The 27,301-nt window shown below is 45.3% G+C and overlaps 1 pseudogene across 1 annotated transcript; it reads left to right on the top strand.

Annotated features, from left to right (window-relative positions):
• Positions 1 to 770: 770 nt before the first annotated feature.
• On the top strand, positions 771 to 22,176 carry LOC311247476 (toll-like receptor 5; annotated as a pseudogene). Its single transcript has 3 exons — positions 771 to 2,963; positions 3,476 to 3,564; positions 21,904 to 22,176. The product of its transcript is annotated as a toll-like receptor 5 (transcript).
• The last annotated feature ends 5,125 nt before the right edge of the window (positions 22,177 to 27,301 follow it).

Below are 27,301 nucleotides of genomic sequence, written 5' to 3'. Positions count from 1 at the left end.
ACAACACAAGCGAGTTCAGTCAACGTGAGACCGCAGGTCCGTGTACGTTTTGACAGTTTGTTTGGCGAGCCCAAATAATCCAAAACTAATCCAACGAACAACACAAGCGAGCAGTCAATGACAGGCCGCGGGTCCATGAGCGTTTTTTGTTCACTCTTGTGTTAGTTGTGTTGCAGCGCAGGGCACTGCCGTAGTGGAGGCTCTACTCTGCTGACAAGTGTTGCACTTCCTGGTTTAATAGCACAGTCTTCAGGTGCTCAGAGTCAGTGATATATATATCTGTATGTCATGCATGTTTTAAATGTCATGATTAGATTTGTTTAGATGATTAGATTAGATTCTTATATCTATATGTTGTGTATGTCATAAATGTCATGAATTGAAAATGGGGGACCCTGATGTAAACAAGACGAAAGTCTTTCTCTGATCTGCATCCCCTAAACAATTGTGTGCTACTGCTGGGACCCCACCTCCCTGTGTCTATAAGTACTACATAGTTGCTCATGATGCCCTTCATCGTTTGGTTCACAGTGCCTCAACAGGATTTTGGTGTGATTATTAATTACATGAAATAGAATCATTTTAAGAATGACATGGTATAGTAAAAAGAAAACTGCAAATGTAAACATATTTTTCTGGCATTGTTCACTTTTAGGAAGAGTGTAAACAATTGTTCCAATCTTTTCTAATGGTTGCAATCCTGTATCTGCAGGTATCCACAGGCTCTACAGTCTACACCATGCAACCTATATGGTTCCATAGCCGGGTGTATGTCTAAACACCACCACTGGGTCCCTGCTCTGCCTCCCTACATCACCAAACTGTACCTGGATATGAACTACATCAGTGAGATCAACGACACCTCCCTCTCAGGCCTTGAAAAGCTGCAGTACTTGGATCTTGCATCGCAGCGTGGTGACCCTCTTGTTATACGCAACAACGCCTTCCACAGACAAAGAAACCTGACTCAGCTGGAGCTAGGCGGCAACAGAGGTCTTCGCCTGGAGTCCAATGCGTTCGTGGGACTGTCCAACTTGAGGAATCTCGTTTTGTTGTACTGTTCTTTGGGGCAGTCTATATTAGAGGGCAGCTATCTGCAGCCATTGTTGTCCTTGGAGACTCTTGACCTGAAGTCTAACCAATTACGGAGACTTCGGCCTGCACTGTTCTTTTTTAACCTCACTCACTTCACAGAGTTGGACCTTAGGCTGAACAAAATTCAAAGCATCTGTGAGGGGGACCTGCTTGGCTTCCAGGGAAAACACTTCCGGCTTGTCAACTTGCAATGGAATGAATTGTATGATTATGGCTTCAACTGGGACCAATGTGGGAATCCTTTCAGAGGGGTGTCATTTGGGATCCTTGACATATCCACCAATGGCTTTCTTGTTGACCAGGCGAGACAGTTCTTCAACGCGATTGAGGGGACGAAAATCAGTCATCTCATAATTAGTTCGGGAATGGAGCAAGGATTTTCAAATACATTCGAAGGCCTCCAGAATAGTTCAGTCAGTGTTTTGGATTTGTCTGGAAGTCGTATATTTTCTTTGCAACAGGGTGTCTTCAGTTCTCTGAAAGAAGCCATAATAATTGACATTTCCCAAAACAAAATTAATCAGATAAACAGAAATGCCTTTGATGGTCTTCAAGGAAATCTGCAGAAACTCAACCTGTCACACAACCTCTTAGGAGAAATCTATTCTCACACATTCGATCGACTGATGGACCTTAAAGTGTTAGACTTGTCTTACAACCATATTGGCATTTTGGGTTATTTAAAGGACTTCCCAACTTAAGACACTTAGATCTAACGAGAAACTCTCTCCCGTACCTGGGTTCTCCTGCACCATTACCGCGCTTAGAATATCTTAATTTGGATAGTAATAATTTACAGTCGGTGTACAGTCTTGCTAAGTTTGCCAGTAATAGTATTGAATTGGACATTAGCAACAACAGGTTACAAAACTTGGGAGATGTTTACGATATTTTAATTGGCTTCAAAAGTCTCAGACATCTCTTCTATGGTGGGAACTTCATCCGTTGGTGCACCGCGCAATGGACAGTGTCTCGCTCAAACAGTTTGGAAAAACTGTATCTCGACAGAAGTTCCTTGCAGACCATATGGGCTATGGGGACATGCCTGGACCTCTTTGATCCTCTTGAGAATCTAACGTTTCTCAGTTTGAGGTTCAACTTATTGCAGTCCCTCCCTCAGGACATTTTCAAGGGTCTCACCTCAGTGATGACGATCGACCTCTCCTCCAATTCCTTGACCTATCTCCAACCAGATGTCTTCCCAAAGAGCCTGAAAATTCTCGACCTCTCCAACAACATCCTGGCCTCCCCTGACCCCGCCAGCTTCCGCTATCTCAGCTTCCTCATGCTAACGAGGAACCCGTTCCTCTGCGATTGCAATCTGGCGAGCTTCCTGACGTGGGCGAACAAAACCAATGTGACATTCTTGAGTCCCGTCACGGAGTTCAGGTGTGAGTTTCCCCCGGACCTCCACAACGTCTCTCTGTTGGAGTACAGCCGGGTCGCCGCTCAGTGCGATGAAAACGACGAGGCAGCCGTCCGAGATCTGAGACTCGCTCTCTTTGTCACCTGCTCGAGCCTCCTCATCCTCACCACCGCCGGGGCGATAGCTTACGCTCGCTTCCGTGGTCAGATGTTCATTATTTACAAGAAGGTCATCGGCAGAGTTCTGGAGGGCCCGCAGGCGGCGCCCCCTGCTGATGACCCCAGGTATGACGCCTACCTCTGCTTCAGCGACAATGACTTCAAGTGGGTGGAGGACGCTTTGCTGAAGAAGCTGGATGCCCAGTTTGCGGAGAACAATTCACTCCGTTTGTGTTTCGAGGCCAGAGACTTCCTGCCGGGCGAGGACCACTTGTCTAACGTCAGAGACGCCATCTGGGGCAGCAGGAAGACCATGTGCATCGTGACGAAGGAGTTCCTTAAAGGTACAGGAACGCTTTTCCCAAACCGATATCCAATAATATGCTATCGTCAATAAAAGTACCCAGTGATGATATTGTAAATGCCAACTGTCATTTGCAGATGTAATAGACAATTAATCTGTGCGTTTTCAATGTTTCATAATAATAATAATTCTTCATCATCATCATCATTATTATTATTCAAACAAAAATAACAAAGGTATAGACATTTCTTATTGTGGAATTGAATTGCCCATTGTTCCTTTGTTGTATTGTTCCATTGTTCAACCATTGTTGTTCCTTTCCATTCAATGTCCAGTATTGACTATTTATTGACAGAACTCAACATTGCAGTGGACAGACCAAAGCTAACGTTGACATGCCTCTATACAGACAGTTTCACTGGCATTCTGTTGCTAGGGAACAGTTTGGACCCAAATGTATTTGCTGTCGACGATTGCAATGGCAAACGTTGCAACAGGAAATCAACTCGGTTGGTTATTGATTTATAACCATCACTTTGAAACCGTGTATAGATGGGTGGTGCCTGGAGGCCTTCATGCTGGCCCAAGGCCGGATGCTGGAGGAGCTGACAGACGTTCTGATCGTGGTGGTGGTGGGGAAGGTGCGTATCTGGTTGTAAATGTTTCAGTGAGTATTAACATTATGGGAAACGGCAACATTATGGGAAATGCGCTTGATCAATTTCCTCTCTGTGCGTTCAGTAGAAAGCTACAGTATCCGGCTGCAAACTAGCCTAGCTTATCACAAATTAATGGAAGTGGATACGGACCAGCTAGCCTAGCTAAAAACACGTTTCCTAGAGTTTTAAGCTAGGCTGAATGAATGCATGAAAACTTTATTTAACAGATTGCAGAATGGGTACAATACAGTACGGCTCAATAGGGAGGTGTAATGGTTACGTCATTGCCGTTTTTCGTGTTCCACCCTCTGTCCAACACAATGTATTTTTCCATTGCCCATTTCTAAATGGTCTGGTTTAAAACAAATAAAGCATTAACATTTGCATGGTGTACCTTTCTGTGCTTATTCATCCACAATCTATAGCTCAACATGAAAATATTCGCAATTAATCATAAAAGAAATACATTTTCAATTCATAGTGGTCCAATAGTGGCTAATGGTCCATATCCGCTTCCATTCACTTGCAGCCAGATAGCTTTCTACTGAACACACAGGGAGGAAATTGGTATCTATCTTCTTGTCTGACTCTGGAGAAGACGGTAAGGGTATTTCCCATAATGTTGACATGTTCCTTTAACACATTGAGCGCCACGCCCCTTCCGGGATATTAGGCCTAGTACGCCAACGCTTTAATCAATGGGAGGACGGGGATATTTGCAAGTGCTTAAAATATATCTTAAATTATGGCTATGGGTCTAATACACCCGTCGCTTATCAATGACTTGCTTGCAGTCAACATGTACGAAACGGATTGCTTTTTCATCCGTACATTTCCATTTTATACCATTTTGAATACGAGTATAGTTTTGGTGATTTCTAGTAATTCCAGAGAAAGACGCGATAATAGCCCTTTAGTGGAATACACAAAACACGTTGTAATTTTTCGGCTGATTTATGAATCGTTTTTTCAAATAAACGCTAGATTATTGATAGTATATGTGTCCTTATGCACGATACAGAAGCGGGCTGAAAATCGCTTATCCGTGCCTTGCTCAGCGCCAACGGCACGCACACACACACACATACACACACACACTCTCCGATGGCGGTGAAAGGAACATCTGATTAACCCAAGACTGGTAACATAGATTCCTTACCTCACATCTGATGTTCTGCAAAAAGATTAATCCAATTACTGAACGCCATTCCAAATATTGATCGTGTTTATTGATCCAACGTTATATATCCAAAACACATAATCCACGCTGCTCTGAGTGTCCCCAGTCCATCTGGTATAATGATACTGCATGCCCAAAAAGGAAAACCTGGACCGGAGTAATTTTTTTATGCACATCTCCAGCCAATCCAATCCAATGATGTGCAATACCATCCGGGAGACGATAGGCGGCGGTATTTTCCCTTTTGCGAGCTCAGACCCATTCCCAACGATAACATCAGGTTGGATGGATGAAAATGAATGGATATCGCTAATAAAAGAAATAACAATTAAAACCTGACTATACTCGTGATTGGCGCTCAAGCGATGGCGAGTTAACCCGACTATACTCGGGGTCGGCGCTGAATGTGTTAAGAAAGATAGGCTACAACAGTGGTCCTCAACTTTATTCTTGGGGATAGAAAGCTTGTTTTCTTTTTTCAGTTTAAAATGTTTAATCTTTAAAGATTTTAAATGTTTAAAATGCACTACAAACCATCGGCGTATTTAGACCACTATCAGTAGGGCACGTGCCCTACTGATGATCATCTGTGCCCCACTGATACATTTTTTTTTTTTTTTTTTTTTTATAACAAATGTTTTTTATTTTCCCTTTTTTAACATGATCAAATGATCATTTAACATGATCAAATAATTATTATAATATTTTTTACTTCGCTTTGAAATATTATAGTGAACTATTTTGCACTGCATTTATCTTGTTGAAATCCTCCAACAGGCTCTTTTTTGTAAGTTGACTGGTGTAGTAGAATTCCAGCCAAACTGGTGTTTATTGTACTATATACCATGAAGCACAGAATGGCGAAAACACAGAGGTAAAATACATACACTTTTCTTCCCCCGCTCCTAAAGTACAAGAAACGAGACACCTCTGACTTAGTAATGCAGCTGTTGGTTCAGGCTTCCTCTAAATCTCTGTGGAGGGGGGTTGAAACAGGCAGACGCTTATTGAGTAAGAGATAGTGTCTCGTTTGATCCTTCCTGGGAAAGTCAATAACATGGGTGATTTTACAACCCAGGGCCCTAGGCCATCTGGTCCAACAATGAAACTGCCATGGGAGATGCCAGTTTGTCTCTGCTGAAAACAAAAGAGCAGTAAGATCAAAAGAAAAGACCATTTGAAACCACATCGTGACGCAATTCGATGTAAAACGTCACGATAAGGAGTTAGCCAATGAGAGTTGAGAGTAAGTGTCCTCCAATAGGAACACTCGAGGAGAGGTTGGAAAACGCCCGCTTGCCGTAACATTAGAGGCGGAGCCTAAATTTGATATTAGTAAAAACTCCGTACCAGGAGGATCACAACAACTCACCCGAACAGAGACCCAGGAAGCAACAAAGAACACACACCCTTTTTCTCCACAACAGACTGAGGAAACCACGCAGCAGAGAGACGGCCGAAAAAACCTACCATCTGAAGAAGCCGAGACGAGACATGCCCATAGATATTGAATATTTAGCCTAAAGTCTGGTGAACCTCGGCATAGTGAGGTCTTCCATCAGGTTTTATTGCAATTGTTCTTTCAAATCTTTGATTTGTATTGATTGAAATCCTTTTTATTAAACACGGGTTCCTTTTCAAACTGCTCGGAACTCGATTTCTTCAACCGCCGCGCCGTGTTCTCTGAAGGTGTACGAGCAGAAAACCATCATATACATGGTTATCTGCATTTGTAGCTCAGTAGTACTTCAAAGAGCTTTTTAAGGTTTAAACACAGCGCAGAGTACGAAGATTAAGCTAGGAAGTTACTACAATTTTGGTGCTGTGGCCCTTGAATAGAAACGTCCGTTTTGAACGAGAACAAAAGAGAATTTTTTTCTCCTCTTTCTTCACCTCGAACGGCAACAACAACAACAGATCGTTTTCGCGTAGCTCGGAGAGTTACCAAAGGTGAGTGTTATGGAGTGTACGGGTGTTCAATTCGAACCAACGGGGGGGTTGCTAAAAGTATGACTGTAATTAGATATTAAATGAAATGTTCTGACCAAGGGGTAGCGACTCAAGGCTGTGTGTGATTATAGGTCCTGTGAGCAGGATTTTTAACCGCACTGTGCTGTCGTATTCCTTACAGTAAGGGAGTTAAGCACAATTTTGCGTAGTATTTTCTACAGTAGAAATTTTAGCATAAGTGAACGAGACGCTGCCCGTGGTCGGAACATTAAGAATAGGTATGGAAGTATTTAGGAACAATGTCTAGGTTTGTGCTCAGGGTTAAGCAAGGGGAACGTGTGCATAGTACGCCTTATAGTATTGGCTTAAGCACATTTTGCGTAGTATTTTCTACAGTAGAAATGAAGCATGAATAGAGTCTAGTTTTACCCTGGGCACCGCCGGACGTGTTAAATTTAAACAACGATAGGCTGTAACATTAGAATGGTACGTGAGGTAGGACTCGTATGTTGCAGCGATAGGCTGTGAACATTAGAATGGTACTTAAGGTGGGCTCGTATGTTGCAAGCTATGGTTAAACAATTACTAGTGTATGATGTTTGTGTATGAGTGAAAAGCGTTATGGTTAGGTTTAACATGTGTGAAGTATATAGATTAAATCTGTAAAGTGGCACTTATAATATGACTGAGAAACGATTTTTAATATTGAATCGGGTACACACGCGACGTCCAAAGTGCACACACGCAACGGCAAATGCGCCACCCAGCTTCGTGGTGGGGGGCGCGTGCGTGTCGAAGCGCGCAACATGCTACAAACGATAGCTCGTTGTGACTCGCCTGGGACGGTTTAATAATGGGGCGATAGGAGTTTAATACTGTATGTTGTGATTGAGGCGATATAGCAGTATAACTGAATGGTCGTTTGTGATGAATGAGCTGGGTGAGTTGCAGTGTGAGCTACGGTTTGCAGAGTATTGGCTGAAAGTTTGAATGTATGCAGGCGGCATGGTGAAAGAGTGAACTCCGCTTCGGAGTGCGCGCATGCGCGCTTGTGAGAAGGGACATTGTGTGTGTGAGGCGAGTGAGACTGAAATTAATTATGATGTTGATATGAGACCACTAGATGGCGTCAGAGTACACTGGGTGGCGGTAGAGGCATTAAACTCTCGTCCTAACCAGCGTGTCATTATGATGTGGGTAAAAGACCACTAGATGGCGTCAGTGTCAACCTTATGCACTGGGTGGCGGTAGAGGCATTGAACTCCCGTCCTAACCAGTGTGTCGTGTGTGGCTGTAAAGCGTTTCAGATGTGTGTAGTTTTTCTCTCTCTCTCGCTCTCTCTCTTTCTCTTTTTCTTTCTTTCTCTCTCTCTCTCTCTCTCTCTCTCTCTCTCTCACTCTCTCTCTTTTTCTCTCTCTCTTTCTTTCTATCTCTCTCTCTCTTTCTCCCATTTTCTTTCTCCCCCCCCCCCCCCCCCCCCCCCCCCTCCCTTTCCCCCTCCTCTTCCTCCCTCTTTTTTCTAGCCCCTCCTCTACTATGCCCCTCCTCTTCCTCTTGCCCCTCCTCTTCCTGCTCTCTCTCCCCTCCTCTTCCTGCTCTCTCTCCCCTCCTCTTCCTGCTCTCTCTCCCCTCCTCTTCCTGCTCTCTCTCCCCTCCTCTTCCTGCTCTCTCTCCCCTCCTCTTCCTGCTCTCTCTCCCCTCCTCTTCCTGCTCTCTCTCCCCTCCTCTTCCTGCTCTCTCTCCCCTCCTCTTCCTGCTCTCTCTCCCCTCCTCTTCCTGCTCTCTCTCCCCTCCTCTTCCTGCTCTCTCTCCCCTCCTCTTCCTGCTCTCTCTCCCCTCCTCTTCCTGCTCTCTCTCCCCTCCTCTTCCTGCTCTCTCTCCCCTCCTCTTCCTGCTCTCTCTCCCCTCCTCTTCCTGCTCTCTCTCCCCTCCTCTCTCTCCCCTCCTCTTCCTGCTCTCTCTCCCCTCCTCTTCCTGCTCTCTCTCCCCTCCTCTTCCTGCTCTCTCTCCCCTCCTCTTCCGGCTCTCTCTCCCCTCCTCTTCCTGCTCTCTCTCCCCTCCTCTTCCTGCTCTCTCTCCCCTCCTCTTCCTGCTCTCTCTCCCCTCCTCTTCCTGCTCTCTCTCCCCTCCTCTTCCTACCCCCCTCCCCTTCATCTCCTCCTCTCTCCTCTCCTCTCTTCCTCCTCCTCTCTCCTCTCTCCTTTCCTTCTTTTCCTCCTCTTTCCTCTCTTCTCTCCTTCCTCTCCTCCTTTCTCCTTCCTCCTCTCCTCTCTCCTCTCCTTCCTCTCCTCTCTCCTCGTCTTCCTCTCTCACTCCCTCTTTTCTCTTTTTCTAGCTATCTTGCTGTTCGATCTCTCTTCCTTCTTCTCCATAGGAGACATGGGGGCAGTGCAGGGTATGATAAATGTGTTTTATGGTGTGGAGCAGGTCTGTTCGGGACTGCGAGACCCCCACACCCCCCCACCCCTCCCCCACTTCCCTGCTGTTCCTTTGAACCACCCCCCCCCCCCCCCCACTTCCCTGCTGTTCCTTTGAACCACCCCCCCCCCCCCCACTTCCCTGCTGTTCCTTTGAACCACCCCCCCCCACCCCTCCCCCACTTCCCTGCTGTTCCTTTGAACCCCCCCCCCCCACCCCTCCCCCACTTCCCTGCTGTTCCTTTGAACCACCCCCCCCCGCTCCATCCTATGCCCCACTTGCTGTGCCTCTCTCCACCCTCCCCCCCTCTTCCGTCTGTAGACCGGCATGGAGTTACATGTGTTCCCTCTGGCCTGGTTCTCCCTTGGCCGGTGGGCGGCTACGTTGCGGCCTTTTCTACATGTCCTGGTGTTGTGTTTAGGTTGGGGTCTTCATGTCAGTAGACTGAGGGTATGTTCGGTTATAAAGTTGTGTTGTTGTTTGTGGGGATTGCAGGACATATTAGGATACGCGCCGGTGACGGAGGGAGGAGGAGGAGGACGGAACAGACAAACATGGTTCCTGGTTTGAGAGACAGTAGTAGACGGATGCTTCGGGGGGGTGCCGTGGCAATGATTTGGTTATGTGTGTTGATCGGTACTATTATGTATGATCCATACCTGCGACCTGGACAGCCAGAGGTGGTGGTAGTGGGTAGGAGGTCGCAGCCAGACCATCACGGTAATCTGTTTTTGGGGATGGCGAGGACTGTGGCTAAGGTAGCCAATAGGTCGGATTGTTATGTGTGTGGCTTAGCCCCGCTAGCAGGCGACGCAGGTCTTCCCTTGATTGCACACCCCTTAACGAAGTGTCATGCCAATGTGTTGAGGGACGAGCCTCTGCTCGGCCTATGCGACGGGGTGGGTCATGATAGGATGTTGAGGTATTTGGGCCGGGAACAGGGGTCGAATAAGGCAGTGGGTTATGGGGGTCTTAAGGACACTAGCCCCATTCCGGTGGCGTTTAGGGCGGCTGGGTTTGAGATGTGCGTAGAGGGGAAGTCAGGTGGTAAGGACGTGGGATATTTGGACGGTTGCAAGGGTGAGAGTGGAATATGGGGTAAGAATTCGGAGGCGCCGGCCCCTAGGGGGGCGTTTTGGATTTGTGGTAAGTATGCTTACGCGGCGTTGCCTATTAAGTGGAGGGGTAGGTGTGCGTTGGGGTATTTGGTGCCAGCTATGAGGGTGTCAGATGTTTTGCCGACGATTCCCAAGTCGAGGCGCAGGAGGTTTATAGATGCGGACCACTTTTTCAGGGTGGCGTTTCCCTGGTGGGGGACGTATGCAAACATGGGTGAACTAGACCATCTGGCTCGCGTGTTTGAGGATATGACGGCTACGACCGCCAGAGGTATGGCCCTGGAGGCTCAAGAGTTACGGTCCTTAAGAATGATGGAGCTGCAGTCAAGGACGGGTTTGGACTTCCTGTTGGCGAGTTCAGGGGGCACGTGTGCATTGATTGGTCAGGAATGCTGCACGTTTATCCCCGAAAATGATATAGGCGGCATACAGGAAGTTATAGAGCATTTGAAGAATATTACTAGGGAGATGCAGCCCACGCAGGAGGACTCGTGGGAGGGCTGGGGCCAAAGTTGGTTAGGTTACATAGGATGGACAATTGTTAAGTATTTGCTGTGTGCTGTGGTGATGTTTGCGGTTATAGTAGTTTGTGTGAATGTTATCAGGGTGTGTGTGACGTACGTGTTCAAGTCTCTCGGCGCGGCTGGTTCTGCGTCGGGGGACCCACACCGCTCGGTTGCGCCTGCGTATGCAATGATGGTGATGAAGGTTGGCGCGGAGGGTGGCAGGGTGGGTGTGGGCGTTCCGATAAAGCCGTGGTGCCCGGCGTCCGCGCTGGCGACTATTCTCTGATCTGGGTGGTGGACATTCAGGGTTGGGGAGTGGGAGGGCCGGGGCGTGCGTGTGGGTGTGAGGCGGGGGACGTTCCTGGACGACCGTGCGTTGCGATTGACGGGATAGGATTGTGTGTACAATTGTGTTTTTTTCCCCATAGTAGGTAAGTTTGGAGGGCTGTGTGATGTGGGGCGGTGTGCCCGGGGTTCGGTGTTGGGTCTGGTCGGCTATGTGTGGCCGTCCGGCAGGGCACTGGACTCTGGGGATACTGGCCTGGAGCACAGGAGAGGTTGCCGGGATGCTGTCTGCTGTGTACCTGTGGTGAGGTGGGTTTAGGCCGCTGTGGAGAGGCTGTCAAGGTCTTTTCAGAAAAACAGGGTCGACACCTCACGGCGTGCGTGGCGCGGCGTCTGTGGCATTCTTTAGATTACCTCTGGGGGACACGTGTCTGGGTGACAGGTGTCCCCTGGGGGGTGTGGTACTGAATAATGAAAAAGAATGTGAAAGAAATTAATGCAACTATATTAATCATGATGTTTTTGCTTTCCGAGGGGTATCAGAATTGGAGCAGAACCGAGCGGAAGTAAAGGAGAGCGGAAATTCGAAACATAGGAACCCAGTGTGTTGACAGAGATCGAACGAGAAGAAAAACAGGGAGTAGAAACGGGTGGTATCACACACATGTATCAATTACAATTGTCTCATGTTTAAGAGTGTATGAGGAAAGTAAAAAAGATACTCGTACAGTGAATGAAAGAAACCTCTCAGGAATTTGATTAAAAAGACAGAGTAAAGTACAAGTCCGGTTGATAAATTAACAAGAACTGTTGTCATTGTGTGCTCTGATCTACAGCAGTTCGATTGGACACGCGGAACACCACAAATCAGGTAAGAATAGTAATTTCAAGGAGGACAGGAGAGAATAGGAAGGGCCCACAGTGCCACTATTGGCTGTCCGAGTAGGAGATAGTCACAAAAGCCTAGACACCTACACTTAGATAGGGATTACACAAGCTATTGTTCTGCCTGTTGCCATTGTTACGAGATAAAAGAGACAAGAGAAAAATGGGGCGGAAACGAGACAATCTAAACGCATATAAAAAGATAAAAGACAAAACCGACGCAGGTAAGTCGACCGTAATTTCGTGGATGGAAGAAAGTCCAGTACAAATTATTGCAAATGAACACGACACGACAAAAGGTAACGAATATTATTTGGACAAAGCAATTTATATATCAAAAAGATGGAATAAAAGATGGGAGCTTTGGCCAGTCGATGGTTCTTTTGATTTGGAGTTAATAACTAAAATAGGAACACTAATTGAGGTATACACCTATCGGGGTGACGAGAAGGAAAGAGCAAAGAAAAGGCTACAAGAAAATAGCTTTTTAAAAGCTTATAGACGGGAAGGCGAGAAAAGGGAAAATGAAAGGAAGGCCATTGCAAATGGCAATGATGCAGACAAGCCAGTAGAGGGGGTAGTCCAGGTCACCAGAACTCCCCAGGCCCCTGAGACAACACCTGTCACCGCCCAACGTGCGGTGCAGTTAGCCTCACCTAACCCAGCCTCCTATCTTATGGTCCAACAGGAAAGAATTGAGGAAGCTTTAGCACCCCCGCCATATGCCAGTGAGAAGGGGGAGCCGATATATCCCATCCTACCTTTGTTAGAGATGATAAGCCCTTACCAGTTGACAGATGATCTGGGGAACCTAGAGAGGGGACAAGCAAAGACATCTATTCAGCTGACAGCTAGGCAACCAGATAGATCAGACTGGAATAGGTCAGACAGAGGGGGTGTGGACGCCTCATGGCAACCAGATAGGTCAAGGTCAGACAGAGGGGGTGTGGACGCCTCATGGCAACCAGATAGGTCAAGGTCAGACAGAGAGGGTGTGGACGCCTCACGGCGACCAGAAAGGCCAGCCCAGACTGGGTCAGGCAGAGAATATGTAACCACCCAACGACCAAGGGATAGGCTAGTGATGTTTGAAGAGCAGACGGAGCGAACAAGAGTGATACAAGCAGCTGAGAGAAAGGGTAATGAAGGCTATGAGGCAATGTTAAGAGAGAAAGAGTGGGAAAGGGTGAAGAAGGCCCATGGTCTGCCTCAGAGAGAGTGTAACCCCCAGAGAGACTACCCGAGAGAGCCTGTCCACCAGCGGGAGCACCCCCAAAGCTCCCCAGCTCATATGCCCCGTACTATATCTCGAGAGCTCATTCCCCCCCAGCATTATACCTCCCCCCAACCACAGGGCCACAAGGGGGTAGCACCTGACAGTCACCAGATTGATCTCACAATACCACCACAGGTGACTAGGGTTGGAGTAGGTGAGGATCTAGAGTCTCTCGACATCGTACTTGGGATACAGATGGGACGGATAAAAGATGATCTGACGGAGATAGAGCGGGGGCTCATGGACTTGGACCAAGATCAAACGGTCCTGGCAGAACAAAGACCCGGCCCTGAGGCCATGCAAGAGGGGGGGGAGGAATATCAGACATTCATGAGGACGCAGGCTGGCATTGAGGGGAAGCAAAAGGACCTGGAAGACAAAAAAGGAGAGAAGCAAGAGGCCCTTAAGCGTGTACAAGAGCGTGTACAAGAGCGTGTACAAGAGCGTGTACAGACAAGAGCCCAGACGAGAAACACGCAAGCCCCTATCCGCATGGCTCCTATAATAATAAGGGGACAGGACCTGGAATATCACCCCCTGAAGGTGTCGGACATGACATCGGTGACTGAGAAATTGCCACCCCTCGAGAATGGGGCCAATCCTTGGATTGCCAGACTGGAGGAGGTAATGGTTGGCACGGAATATGCAATGGGGGATGTCAAGAAAATATTGACAACCGTGATGGGAAAAGACTCCATGGAAAAGATACTGGAGGCGGCTCGCCTGCAAGGCCATGTGGGGACTGGAGCGCATGATGCGGACCTGTTCCTAGCGTACAGGGGAGTAACGTGGGCGGCCCTACGAGAAGCCTATCCAATGAGACTGCACGCAGACCAAATTCCGATTGGTCCTTTGGAGACATCAGGGCACCCCAGGCAGTACGTACAGAAAGCCTACTCCACGTGGAAGAACACAACTGGTCGGGAGGCGGGACTTGACCCTATGCTTGAAGCCCAGTTGAGAACCAAGATTGAGAGCGGTCTCCCCATAGAGGTAAGGCAGAAATTGGACGAGGTGGTGTCATTGTCAAAGATGGCCGTGGAATTATATACAGATCAAGTAGTGCATTACGTTGAACTGTATCGGAAGAAAGAGCAAAGAGCAAAGGAGAAGGATGCAGAGCAACAACGTAAAATCATGTACCAACAGCCGACCGAGGCAGTAAAGGTAGTGGAATACCTTCAAGCCTTAGTCCAGGCGGCCCCACGACCAAGAAATGGGACAGGATATGAAGGGGAACCACAGGGACAAAGACGGGCTCAAGTGGGAACACAAGAGGGTTATGCGCCGGACCAACAACAGAGGCCGAGAGAGTGGCAACCACGGCCGAAAGGAAGAGGACAATCCCGGAATCCGGGAGGATTCCGGCCACGGCCGGTGGTGTGTTGGACATGTGGCGGGACTGGTCATATCGCACGGGAGTGTAGACAGGATTGTCAACCCGGAGAGGGAGACCAGGAAAGAACTTGGCAAGGCCAAGGTCAACCCCGAGTCCAAGACCGAAATGAGAACAATGGCCCGGTAAATCCAGCAAGAGGGCCAAATGAATCATCACTATGAAGAGGCCCAGAGAGTCCAATGGGGAGGTGTCAGCTGTCAGTGTCGTCTTTAAGGGAGGAGCCTATTGTGTGCGTAACGGTGAATGATAAATCTGTCGAGATGATGGCAGACACCGGCGCGGCTTACACGGTAGTACAACCCCAAGACGCGACGCACCTAACCTTGTCCGGTCGATATGTACGGACAATTGGATTTGAGGGAATAAACCAGCTGACGGCTGTTACCGAACCTGTGACTCTGAGATATCAAGGCAGGGAAGCGACTCTCCCTGTGCTGGTCTCGGAGAGCACACCTATTAACTTGCTCGGCCGAGATGGGCTGGGGTTACTGGGGATGGACATTAAATGTACTGCGGAGGGTTGCGTGATAGCCGAACGGGAAGACCAGTACTATCAGATGGTACAACGAATTGATAGTGAACCACCAGAGATCTATTGTCTAGGGGGATTGGACCAAGAGTTACTTGGCCCCGCCTTACAATGGGAGAAATTCATCACTGCCAATATGCCTGAAGCAAGGGATCCAAAGACCCCCTATCACTGCACTCTGCAGTATCATAGAGATGCAGACTCGTCACAGACTAAGGAGTGGCTGAGGGTGCAACCTGACAAAGTACAGCTGAATGCTACCAATATCATATTGGGGCCACAGGGAGCAGCGTTGCGTATTGCACGGAGTGACTATCTGAGTAAAGAGCACGGCATAATGGATAGTGTTCCCCATGTGACTTTGAAGGTAATCAGCTCATGTGATCAACAACACATAGGCGAAATGATGAAAAAAGCTGAAGGGATAGAATTTGAACAGATGAAAGAAAACAAACGGATCTGGATAAGCCCTGATAGAAGGTTTATTAAGATCATGGTCCAAGGCACAGGGATGGGTCATCCCCGGACTGTGCAATTATCCCAAGAGACACTGGGAGAACTCCCTAATGCATCAAGCCTCCAAGAGGACATGATGGAGGCGGTGCCTGAGACGCTGTGGGCAAAGAACAGCACTGACATTGGACTAATTAAGTCCGCTCAACCTGTGAAGGTGGAGCTTAGACCTGGGGCCACCCTGCCTTGGAAGAAACAGTATCCATTGAAGGAGAAAGCAGTGGCTGGAATCGAGCCACAAATTAAAGGACTTTTAGCTGCGGGAGTCTTACGGAAAACAACTGATCCCCAGAGCAACACGCCGTTGCTACCCGTGGAGAAGCCGGATACCTCTTACCGGCTGGTGCACGATCTGAGAGCGATCAACGAGGTGTTACTTGACTATCCGTCCGATGTCCCCGACCCCCATGTGCTATTGACATTTATCCCGTCGAAAGCCGAGTACTATACAGTTATAGATTTGTGTAGTGCATATTTTAGTGTGCCCTTGAGCGAGGAGTGCCAGCATTTTTTTGGGTTTACTTATAAGGATGAACATTATGAGTATACTAGGATCCCGCAGGGACTAAAACATTCGCCACACATATTCAACAAAATCCTAAGGGAGGATTTAGAGGGGTTGGATAAAGTCATGACCTCTAGGGTCATTCAGTACATGGATGATCTGATACTGTGCGCGGACGATCAGGAAACATGTCATCGCGATTCCGTGGTACTGTTGCAACTGTTGGCGAAAAACGGCCACAAAGTGTCGTTGAAAAAGTTGCAATATTGTAAACCTAAAGTGGTCTATTTAGGACAAACAATTTCACAGGGCCATCGGGCTATTTCAGAAGAACATTTGGTGGCCATAAGGACGGCACCCAAGCCTGTGACGGTACGACAGCTAATGGGATTTCTGGGTATAATGGGGTACAGCTCTCCGTGGGTCGAGAACTATACGGAAATAGTGAAACCATTGAGAGAGATGCTGAAAGAAACGGGCGTTGATAAACTGAGCAGTAAAGTGGTATGGACCGAAGATGGCTCACGGGCATTCGAAACAATCAAGTCCCGACTGTTAGAGGCGCCGGCCTTGGCGTTGCCTAACTATACCAAGAAATTCGTACTATACGTCTCTTCTTCACCAGATCAGAAGCAGGCGTGTGCGGTGTTGGCTCAGGACACAGGGGTGGGGGCGCGACCACAGCCGATGGCGTACTACTCAATTGCCTACTCGGAAGTAGAGATGGGGATGGCTCCATGCTACCGAGAAATGGCTGGAGTGTATACGATGTACGAAAAAGCCGCAAGTATTACGATGGGATATCCAGTGGATATCATGGTGAGGCATGACTTGAAGAGTCTGTTGGAGTCCGGTAAATATGCACTGACGATGCCTCGCATTAAACACTACTACAGACTTTTGGAACAGGAAGATGTGACGCTGGTCAGGTGTTCCGTAACGAACCCGGCAGCTGACATCCCTACGCCTGAAGATGGAGAGCCCCACGACTGTTTAGTCGAAGTCGAGAGGTACTCTAAACTCAGAGCAGACTTGCAGGCATTTCCATTTGACAGTCCAGATTTGGAATTATGGACTGACGGCTCTTGTTATCGTGTTGGCGAGGGACTAAAAGCAGGTTACTCCGTGGTCAGGTCACAGGGCGAAGGATTTGTGGTGGAAAAAGCCGAAGCATTATCACAACCTTGTTCAGCCCAGTTAGCAGAATTGGTCGCACTGACGGAAGCATGTAACATGGCAGAGGGCAGAAGTGTAAATATCGTAACAGACTCCGCCTATGCACATGGTACCGCCTTCTTGTTTGGCACAGTGTGGAAAGGGAGAGGATTCAAGAAAGCCGACGGAAGCGCCATAAAACATGGTAGTCAGATTAAACTTTTGTTAGAAGCAATTATGAAACCAAAGCAGGTTGCGATAATCAAGTGTGCTGCTCATCAGTCAGACGAGTCCAAGATGTCTCGAGGGAACAGAAGAGCGGACGAAGCTGCCAAGGAAGTGACAGGGGCTGACAGAGCAGGCAAGGTATTGGTTATCACACACGGAGTTGAGTTGGAGGACAAGATAACCTACAAAGAGATTTTGACTTTCCAGGAGGAGGCTAGTCAGGTGGAACGGAACCTCTGGATAACCAGGGGAGCTAGTCAGGATGATTCAGGTTTGTGGCGCGACGCCGGTGGATTTGTGGTGGCTCCTGCTGGCCTGGTCGGACTGCTGATCCACACGGCGCACGACTTTTGCCATGCGCATAAAGGAGAGGTAAGGAGAAAAATCAGAGAATATGGCTTTTGGGCGCCAGATTTGGTCAGTCAAATTGATCATGTGTTACAGAGGTGTGTAATATGTTTGAAAAACAATATACGTAAGGGGATTAGTGTGTCACCAGGACATATCCCCACGCCCAATGGCCCAATGCGAGACCTTGTAATTGATTACATTGACATGATTAAGCCCATTAATCAGAAGAGATATATTCTTGTCGTTGTCTGTCGTTTTTCAAGGTGGGTGGAGGCGTGCGCCACCCGGCACAAGGATGCAGCATCTGTGGCTAAGTTCCTGTGCCAAGAGGTAATTCCCCGTTTTGGTTTACCAGATAGAATCTCGTCGGACAATGGAAAAGAGTTTGTTGACAAAACTGTACGTTTAATACTCCAACACTTAGGCATAAAACAGCGATTGGGGGCCGTTTATCATCCGCAGAGCCAGGGGTTGGTGGAACGCATGAACGGGACACTAAAAAACAAATTGGTAAAGATCTGTCAACACACAGGCTTGAATTGGCTAAACGCTCTTCCTTTAGCTTTGATGGCTTGTCGTTCGTGCGAACTTCGCGGTCTGCGTTTGACACCGCACGAAATGATGCTAGGTCGCTGCATGGTAGTACCAGGTTTGCGCGCGACAGGCAAAGGTCCGAGTTTGGACATCCTGGACAACGACATGCGTGAGTACGTAAAATACATGTCAGAGATACACAAAAGTATTCTGGTTCATGTCTCCAGTAGACAGGAGCATGAAACCGGGGATGAGGTGAATAGGCAGACTACACCTCAAATCATACCAGGCGACTACGTTTATGTCAAAGTATTTAGACGCAAGTGGTTTGGCGCGAGACGGGAAGGGCCATACAAAGTCGTTCGAGCCACCGAGAGGGCTTTACAAGTTGAAGGATCGCCTATGTGGTTTCACGTTACTCATTGTGTAAAAGCAACCAATACGGACCAAGAATGGGAACCTGAACCACAAGACCTTGACGGTAAAACCGGGGCGTCGCAACCGTTACACGAAGGCGAAGTGAAGGCGGCGCTATCCCCAAACGATGGGGAAAACCCGGATGATTATGGCGAGCCAGACCGAGGGGGCCACGATTGGCCACCAGTAGAAGATGAAGGTTTTTTACAGGAACCAGACAGAGGAGAGGATTATGAATTGGAACATAATAACTTCTCCTCTGTGGACATGGAGAAGGTACCAGAAGAGCCAGAGGAACCAGTGCTTAGCACGGAACAAGATACTCGACCACAACGAGTCATCAAGAAGCCTAAACGATATACATAGGCAAAGGAAGGGATAGTGTAACTGATAGGCCTTGGAGAGGGCGTGTACATATTAATTTTTGATTTTTGATTTTTGATTAGCTAAGCTCTCTCCTTTTTTAGAAATGTTTAGATAGTAAATGCAATGTAAGGTCTTTTCTTTCAGAGTGAATTGCACAAAACAGACACATTTGGATAAAAAACACATAAAGTATAGTCTAAAACCTGGTAATTGGTACGATCATCTTTTTGTATAAAGGGACGGACCTAGACGGAAGTGAAATTGATATAACTGATAACATTGTATATAACCTGCAAAATGAGTGGAAATTGTTAAACGGTGTGCGTGAATAGAGAACTGTGTAAATAAAAGATGGGTCCATAGTCGGTCAGTGGGGGAGGGAGTAATGTGGGTGTTGAAAGCAAATGATACTAACAAATATGGAAAATGAGTCAGAAGGATTCTGGAAAGGTTTGGCTCTGAGGTAATTAGGTTAAACAGTAAGGTTAAGGTAATTGTAAACAGTTTGTTTGAGGAATTACTAACATGTATCTTGGGGATTATCAATCCCCAAACCGGGGAAACTGTAGTAGAATTCCAGCCAAACTGGTGTTTATTGTACTATATACCATGAAGCACAGAATGGCGAAAACACAGAGGTAAAATACATACACTTTTCTTCCCCCGCTCCTAAAGTACAAGAAACGAGACACCTCTGACTTAGTAATGCAGCTGTTGGTTCAGGCTTCCTCTAAATCTCTGTGGAGGGGGGTTGAAACAGGCAGACGCTTATTGAGTAAGAGATAGTGTCTCGTTTGATCCTTCCTGGGAAAGTCAATAACATGGGTGATTTTACAACCCAGGGCCCTAGGCCATCTGGTCCAACAATGAAACTGCCATGGGAGATGCCAGTTTGTCTCTGCTGAAAACAAAAGAGCAGTAAGATCAAAAGAAAAGACCATTTGAAACCACATCGTGACGCAATTCGATGTAAAACGTCACGATAAGGAGTTAGCCAATGAGAGTTGAGAGTAAGTGTCCTCCAATAGGAACACTCGAGGAGAGGTTGGAAAACGCCCGCTTGCCGTAACATTAGAGGCGGAGCCTAAATTTGATATTAGTAAAAACTCCGTACCAGGAGGATCACAACAACTCACCCGAACAGAGACCCAGGAAGCAACAAAGAACACACACCCTTTTTCTCCACAACAGACTGAGGAAACCACGCAGCAGAGAGACGGCCGAAAAAACCTACCATCTGAAGAAGCCGAGACGAGACATGCCCATAGATATTGAATATTTAGCCTAAAGTCTGGTGAACCTCGGCATAGTGAGGTCTTCCATCAGGTTTTATTGCAATTGTTCTTTCAAATCTTTGATTTGTATTGATTGAAATCCTTTTTATTAAACACGGGTTCCTTTTCAAACTGCTCAGAACTCGATTTCTTCAACCGCCGCGCCGTGTTCTCTGAAGGTGTACGAGCAGAAAACCATCATATACATGGTTATCTGCATTTGTAGCTAAGTAGTACTTCAAAGAGCTTTTTAAGGTTTAAACACAGCGCAGAGTACGAAGATTAAGCTAGGAAGTTACTACACTGGTTTGCACACCAATAATACAGTGCAATAATAGAATAGTAGAATAGATAGTAAAATTATGCAATAGAATGGCCAGAGTAAAATAGTGCTACAGTACAATCAACAGCGGGGTGTATTAGAAGGCTATGGTGAAGAGGTACGTTTTTAGCTTATTTCTGAAAATATTAAGAGATCTAGCTTCCCTAATGTCCATAGGTAGTGTGTTCCATAACTTTGGTGCATAGTTAGCAAAGGCTGCATCACTGATTTTCTTTAGACTGTGGCTTGGAACCTTCAATATACCAGTAGTAGATGATCGCAATGTTTATACTTTGTATATAAGGAGGAGGACCTTGAAATCAATTCTAAATATTACCAGAAGCCAGTGTAGGTTACTTACTTGTAACTTCGGGTTTGATCCAAGGAGTAAGTTGCCCCATATTGCTCTGTAACATTTCTCTTTTTGTTATAGGACCAACTAGTAGGATTTCAGTTTTGCCCTCATTTAATTTTAGGAAGTTGTTCGTCATCCATTTGTTTATTGCTAAGAGACAGGCGGAAATGGAGTTTATAGCTGTGTGATCATTTGGTACAGCGGAGATGTACAATTGTGTGTCATCTGCGTAACTATGGAAACATACATTGTGCTTTCTAATGATGTCTCCTCAATGTTCAATGCAATGTTCAATGCAAGTAAAGCACTTTAAACTTTAAGTATGACTAAATGCTTTCTTGACTATATATATAGTAACTGTTCCAAAATTCATAGATTTCTATGTATTTTAGGGGTTTGGGTGGCTAGCTCTTTTTAATATAAATGTCAGATTGTTTTATTTATTTCATAGATTTCTATGCATTTCAGGAGTTTGGGGGGCTGTCTCCCCAAAATAATTAAATAACATAACCCTAACCTAACCCTAAAACCGAAATAAAGTTAAAAAAAAATAGTTTTCCACCCATTTTCGCCCACAAACCGGCCAAAACCGGCCAAATTTTTTTTTGGTGCCCTTCTGTGCCCTACTGAAGTGCTGGGTCTAGATACGCCCCTGCTACAAACCGAGACTGAATTTAAGTTAATTGAACTGAACTGAACTAACTAAATACAAAATCACTTTCAAATGACTAAAACTGATTTGAAATATACCAAAGATGCCCCACTACCACCTGATGAAGTACCAGGCCGTCCGGACCTTCATCCAGAAGAGAGAATACCTGGTCTGGCCTGAGGACGCTCAGGACCTGGAGTGGTTCTACGAGAGGCTCATCTCCAAGGTCCTCAAAGACACCACAGTGAAGAAGGCCCCGCCTGGTCCCAAAGAGGACGACGTGCCAGGCGGTGTCCAACCTGAAGAGGAAAACACCATCCAAGTTGAAGATGTAGATGGCATTGAACTTAGAAATATCAGAAGAGTCGAGGTTTGATTTTTTCTAATTATCCCATCCCACTATATTGTTATTTCTATTCTAATCAGTGTTACATTTACATTTACTATTAGTTACTTTACTTGACTTTACTTATAATTGTACTATATTCTATTGTGCTTATATTTCATATAGTTTACATCCCATTTTATTTTATTCAACCTCTTTATTTTACAGTTGTACAGCCCGGGCCTATTTAAAAAGATTTTTTTTATTTATATTCTATTCTATTGTGCTTCTATCTTATTAACTTAGTTTATTAGGGATGCTCGATATAGGATTTTTTACCAATACCGATATACCGATATTGTCCAACTCTTAATTTCCGATACCGATATCAACCGATATCAACCGATACCGATATATGCAGGGTTTTCCTCCCCAAAAAATTTAATAATTTCAGGTAATTAACATTACATCTTGTTGTGGAATTAACACATTATGCATACTTTTGACAATAAATAAAATCAGAATTTGTTCTTACTTGCTTGTCTGGGTAAATAAAGGTTATAGAAATGTAAAAAAAAAAAAAAAAAAAAAATTAAAACCGATACCGATATTTTCCGATATCACATTTTAATGCTAATATCGGTAGGCCGATAATATCGGACATCCATATCCCATTTTATTTTATTCAACCTCTTTATTTTACAGTTGTACAGCCCTGGCCTATTTCTTTTGTCTTCATAATTATATTCTATTCTATTGGGCTTCTATCTTATTAACTTAGATTCATATTTAATTTTATTTTACCCCACCTTTTTATTTCATTATCTATCCGTTACTGTCTGTCCGTTAATGTTACACCGAAAATGACCAAAGTAAATTCCTTGTATGTGAAAACTACTTTTCTGATTCTGATTAAATGTGCTTGAGTTAGATACTTTTCTGATTCTGATTCTGATTAAACATGCTTGAGTTAGATACCTTGTAGGTTCACAGTATAATGAAGGGTGAAAGCTTTTATACTGTTTTTCTTTTGTTACCACTAGATGGCAACATCAACCTGTTTATTATCAGAGTGTGTGTTACTCCTCACTGTTACTGTACTTGTGAGTTATGACTCAATGTTGAATGTGTTTATTGTATGGGTTTATATTTCATGAATGCCCAATATTCAATTCACTTGTATTTATTCCTCAGCACTGAACTTCAGTATAACAGAAACTGTAAATGATGTCTCAAACTACATAGTGTGTGTGTTACTGTCTTCTACTATCATGCACTCTTCCTACTATAGCCAATATGTCTCTACTACTATGCACTCAAGACTGCAGCACTCAAGTTTCAACACTGTTTGATGAACATTGTTACTCAGCTGTAAGAATTGTACCCTTCCTGCTGACTTGTCGTAAATGAACTTGTAAGTCGCTTTGGATAAAGCGTTCAGCTAAATGACAAAATGTAAAATGTAAAATGTGTCTGTGCGTGTAGTTGTGTGCGTGTGTGTGTGCATGTGGTTGTGTGTGTGTGTGTGTATGTGTCATGGCTTCCTTGTGCAAAACGAGAGTGAATCTGACTTCGTCCCACTTCCTCCATCTGACCGGAGAGGTTGAAACAGGAAGCCACTGGGCAGAGTAAAACGTCCTTCCTGTTGGCCCTGGGTCCTCTCCGCTCCGTGTCTGTATGAGTCAGCTGTCCGGAAAACGCTCCCGGCAGAAATGTCAACACCGCGGCTGTAGGTCCTACTAAACCATATGCTGCCTGTAGAGGAGATACCCGCGTCAAGGCGGGACGGGGGGGGGGGGGGTCATCAAAGAGAAGCAGGCTATTCTCGGTCCTCGCTCCACAATGGTGGAATGACACCACAGTCAGGACAGCAGAAACCCGCAAAATTTTCCACCGTCGACTAAAAACCAACTTCTTCAATCAAATCAAATAAAAAACCACTAACCTTCATACTCACCTTCAAAACCGCCCTCAAAGAGCACCTACGGGAGGCTGCAATTCGAAACGTCCCCCCCGTAAATGTCCAAAACCCATCCCCCACCCAACCCCCTCCTAATGTACAGTTTCCTCCCCCTAGAATGTGAATGAATGAACACTTTATTTAACAGATTGCAGAATGGGTACAATACAGTACGGCTCAATACACACAATTGTTAAGGGGATGCAGACCTGAGAAAGACGTTTGTCTTGTTTACATCAGGGTCCCCCATTTTCAATTCATAGTGACATGTAACGTCCCCAGGCCCAGCCCTTGCTGGGCCAGTTATGATAATGACATTGGACATTCCCTACCTCCTGACAGTGGTCTCCTACCTGGTTCCCTACCTCCCTCTAGTGGCCAGAGGAGCCAGATGGTGCAGGCGGCCATCTTGGCCTGGTTTAAGATAATAGAGGTAATCTCTTCTTACTTATTATCTTGGGCCATCCCTGTCTTTGTTTGATGTCTCTCCCTGTCTGGTTGTTGTGTGTGATGTTGCTTTTTGTGTCTAGTTTAGTGTTGATTGATTCTGTGTTTTGGCCTGGCCTTGCCAGGTGTTGCTCATTGTAATTAGTGTTTGTATTTAAGTGTGGGTCTCTCCTCACTTCCTCGTGGCGTCATTTCCTCCTGTACCTTGGTGTTCCCCTGCTCGTCGTGTCTCCCTTGCCTTGCTGTGTTGTCATTAGTGTTGTAAGTAGTTTAGTATTCCGTTTTGGTTCCTCTTTGTTTTCTCGTGTCCTTCAGTTTCGTTTTGTATTAGAGCCAGCTCGGCTGAGCCATTTTATGTTCCGTTTTGTATCGTGTCGTCTCCAAGTAAAGCCTATATATATATCCACGTTACCCTGCCGTCTCTGCCTCCTCTCTTCCTGGTCTGCAACTGTGTTCTCATCTTCATTAGCACCCCCAATCGTAACAGTGGCATACTATATACATAGTGAACCTATTATAATTATTCATAAAAGTTCAAGTTGCAATTTCTTTCTTCACCTCAGGGTGGCAGCACCTTCTCTAGCAATAGCTGTCTCCACGTGACCCTCATATTATGTCCAGAATGCTGCGCGCCTACCGTATACTGTGCACGTAATACTGGAATACAACTCCATTCATTCAGCGAGGCCATGTATCCTGCAATAATAGCGAATGCACCTAAAAAAAGAAAAGTTGATGAAGAGGGCCGCTTCTAATTTCTACCGCTTCCAGGAGCGGTAGAAATTAGAATGTTTTTTCACTAAATACAGTGTTGTATATTGTACTAGCCAAAGGTAATTATCTAACACAATTTTCTGAAGACAGCTAGGGGGGAAATGAGTTTGCTGTCCACAACAAAGGTCAGTTGTTTTCCCATATTTATTGAGGTGGTGAGCCCCAGAGAGAATTTTGTTCAACACAAGGGAAAAATGATAATATTGTGCATTACATGGTTATCAATACTCGTTACATTCACCTGGTCCAGTGCATTGACCTTACATTAATCTAGTCAACTAACAGTTGTTCAATATACATTCAAAAGCACAGTTACTCACGTATGGCACAGTATCTCAAGATGGGGCGACGGAGGTCCAGACGGCCTGTCTGACCTCCCTCCTAATACTTTCAGATGGGGTTTTTATACCCATTATGACCTCATACACTGTCACACTTACCTGGCCAATCAAAGTGACATTAAAATATTGTCTTCCTCCTGTTCAGGTCTTCCTAATATGGGCGTGTAGCAGTTTTCACCTTCGGGTCTGCTGTGGCTGTGGCCTCCCCTCCAAGGACGGTTCATCAGAGCCATTACTTGTGTAGCATTTGACATAATAAAACATTTCTAGGGCGTATCTTTAGTGTAATGATCTATATATATCCAGCATTAAAACAGTGTATTAATTAACTACAGTTCAATACTAAGCATTCTATATGAGATAAAAACAGACATTGGCGTTTTACTGATACTGCAAGTAAACTTACATTTTATATATAAACATTTAAAAGAGAAATAGAAAATGCATGTTCTATCATCTTATAAACATTTGAAATAATACTGACATTCAAATATACCTTTTTAACTTAACAAGTCACATTCATGTCCTGTATGCACACATTAATGTCCTGTCTGCCCTGGTATGTGTGTGATAAATAAACCTCTTGACTCCTCATTCTAATGATCTATATATGTTTCTTGGTTTCTTTATAGAGTTGTTAATCCAATCAAAGCCACTCCAATATTGTATTTCATCCTAATCCAGTATAATATGTTTTCAGAGCAAGTATGTCGTTTCTGCTCTCCAGGGCAGCTGCTCCTGCTGCAACTTGTCACACGGCCAAGTGATTTTGGTCTCCATTGTATGGGCATTGATTTGGATTAACATCTCCTTTGTCCTTGTTATCCTGATTAACAACTGTCACAACAGTCCTCTTCAAATAGTTTTTCTTTATTTTCCCTTTTCAACATGAAACAAGACAATACAATACAATAACAATACTAATAAACAAGACATCACAGGACAATAACAGTAATAATAATAATAATAATAATAATAATAATAATAATAATAATAATAATAATAATAATAATAATAATAATAATAATAATAATAACGACAATGACAAAACCATCAGTTAAATCAGAATAATGAAAAATAAAATAGTCATGTATAAATTAAATATATAAATTAATAATGTCACAACAGTCCTGAGGGTGTTCCCACGCTTGAGGCTGAAACTGCCCTCAGGATAAAAAATGCATGCATTCTGGTCAAACAAAGTTACAAATTACATCATTCCAAGTACATTTTACCACAACAGAAGCAAGTGTGTGTGGTGTGCCTAATTTGCGAATGAACAGAGCATTGTCGTTCAAAGGAAAACTGCACCAAAGCAAGCTATGAAGTGGCGATGGTGCAACCCTTTTACAGAAGGCGAGTTTATTGAAGACTGGTGAAGGCAGTGGATAGCATTTTCCCCGAAAAAAAAGCAAGAGTTACAAGATACAAGATACAACAAGATACTTTAATGCCACACAACAATGGTTGGTGGTAATTGTTTTCGGTACAGATTGTTGAGCACTGGTTACATCAAACATGAAACAGACATCAAACATCAAAAACGTCAAAAACGCCCCCCTCCCACCTCCCAATCCCACAATAGATACATAAATACATATAGGACAGTCACGGTAACAGTGTCAGTCAGTGACAGATGCTTGCCCGTCTGTGC

Source organism: Notolepis coatsorum, assembly GCF_963971535.1.
Source record: "Notolepis coatsorum genome assembly, contig: SCAFFOLD_1059, whole genome shotgun sequence".
In the NCBI taxonomy this organism is placed as follows: Eukaryota; Metazoa; Chordata; class Actinopteri; order Aulopiformes; family Paralepididae; genus Notolepis; species Notolepis coatsorum.
This window is presented reverse-complemented; position numbering and strand designations above follow the sequence as displayed.